General features: G+C 44.0%; 1 non-coding gene across 1 annotated transcript; it reads left to right on the top strand.

The window, feature by feature from the left end:
- The first annotated feature begins 1,229 nt into the window (after nt 1–1,229).
- On the top strand, nt 1,230–1,336 carry LOC112534028. Its single transcript, XR_003078354.1, has one exon. It is a non-coding gene; the product is annotated as a small nucleolar RNA R71 (small nucleolar RNA).
- Nucleotides 1,337–2,101: the final 765 nt, after the last annotated feature.

Below are 2,101 nucleotides of genomic sequence, written 5' to 3' on the forward strand. Positions count from 1 at the left end.
AATTCACCAATGGCACAAGGTATAGTGAAACTCCTTGGATCACGCCTCTTAACAGGCAGCTTGTTTTGCAGAATGGCGGTGCACTCTTCGTTCAGGATCACCAATCCCAAATCCTCTAGTCTCCTCTTATTGCTCAATATCTCCTTCAGAAATCTTGCATACTTCAGCACCTGCAAAATAGCCTCAACAAAAGGAAGGTTAATGCGTAGTTGTTTAAAAAGGTCTAGAAACTTCTGCATTATTGTGGGCACTTTTCTTGCCTCGGTCGGTGGATCGGGATAGGTGGCTGGTACTCCTTCCTTTGGATTCTTCTTCACATCCTCGACTCTCAGGATTTATCTCGTGATTTGGTTCCTTCATGGCGGGCTCATCACACTGACAATATCATCATCATTAGCCGGGTAAGGGCTGAGGCAGCTTGGCAAGCGCGTGAGTGATAGCCCGTGCTCCCCAGGTTAGAACTACGTATTCTTTGAGTGTCCTGGTTGCCCTCGGTCAACATCTTAGAAATCTGGCCTATCTGGTTCTCCAAATTCTGAATGGAGGCCTGCTAATTCCTAAGTGCATTGTCTGTCTGCTGAAATCTATTGTCGGTAGAGGACACAAATTTCATCACCAACTCCTCGAGATTAGGCTTCTTCTCCTGAGGTGGAGGTAGTTGGTATGGACCAATTTGCGGCTGTGGCTGTTGCTGATGCAACCTCTGAAAATCGGGTGGTCCCTGGCCACTATTATTCCTCTAACTGAAGTTGGGATGATTCACCAATCGGATTGTATGTATTGTTATACAGGTTGTTCTACTGTCTAGGTGCATTACCTATATAGTCTACCTGTTCAAGGTCAGTAGAAACAATAGAAGATGAAGAATTAGAAGTTGAAGCAAACATACCTCCCGCATTACAGTTTGCACCGTAGTGCGGGCCACCGCAAAACTCGCAGCTTATTTGGGCCGCATGAACCGGCATCTAAAGTTGGTCTAATTTCTTGGTCAGAAGCTCCACTTGAGCTGCCAAGGCTGCTATGGAGTCTAGCTGGTTGACCACTCCCTTCTTGACTGGCCAACTCTTAGAGGATTGCCACTGGTAGTTGTTCATGGCCATCTCCTCTATCAGATTTTGCTCCTACTCCAGCGTCTTACTATTTAGGGCCCACCTGCTGCAACAATTACCATATGCCTAGTAGCAAGGTTCAAACCGCTGTAGAAGGTCTGGACCTGCATCCATACTAGTAGTCCGTGGTGCGAGCAACATCGGACCAAGTCTTTGTAACTCTCCCAAGCATCGTACATGCTCTCGTCATCGAACTGCACAAAAGAAGATATATCATTACTCAATCTAGCAGTTTTAGTAGGAGAAAAGTACTTATATAAAAACTTCTTAACTAAAGATCTCCATGTCGTAATGGTGTTGGCTCAAAGTGACTGCATCCATCTTTTTGCTCAGTCCCTCAAAGAAAAAGAAAACAACCTCAACCGAATGGCATCATCAATCGTTCCATTTTCTTGAAGGTGTCGTAGATCTCCAAGAAGTTGGCGATGTGAGCGTTTGGGTCCTTGCTCGGCAGTCCCTCTAAATTGTACACTATTTTGGACCATTTGTATCACGTTCGGTTTTATTTCAAAGTTATTGGCTGCCACTGGTGGTCGCAATATACTCGTCTATGTCCCCTCAAGAGAAGGTCTAGCAAACTCGTACATTGTACTGGTTTCATCCGTAGCCTGGTTGTTCTCTCCCATCCCTGTTGGTCTATTCACGGGGGCTTCAATCTCTATTCGCACCTTCTTTTCTTCTTGCATACGCTTCCTCAAAAGATGGAGGGATCGCTCTGGTTCAATAAGAGGATCTATAGGAGTAGGATTAGAGCTCCTGGTCATAAACTACCTAAAATTAAGAGGCAGCAACCAAAGAACACATGAAAATAAAATAATAAAGAATAAAAAGAAATGAAAGACAGAAAATAAAAATGGCTAGATTAACACAAACACAATTCAATCTAGTTCACATAAAAATTTCCCTGGCAACAGCGCCAAAAACTTGATAAGCTATTTATGTAGCTACAATCTAAGGCAGTGAACCTATCGATAAAGACTAGCACTCATGGC

This window comes from Ricinus communis, chromosome 2, assembly GCF_019578655.1.
Source record: "Ricinus communis isolate WT05 ecotype wild-type chromosome 2, ASM1957865v1, whole genome shotgun sequence".
In the NCBI taxonomy this organism is placed as follows: Eukaryota; Viridiplantae; Streptophyta; class Magnoliopsida; order Malpighiales; family Euphorbiaceae; genus Ricinus; species Ricinus communis.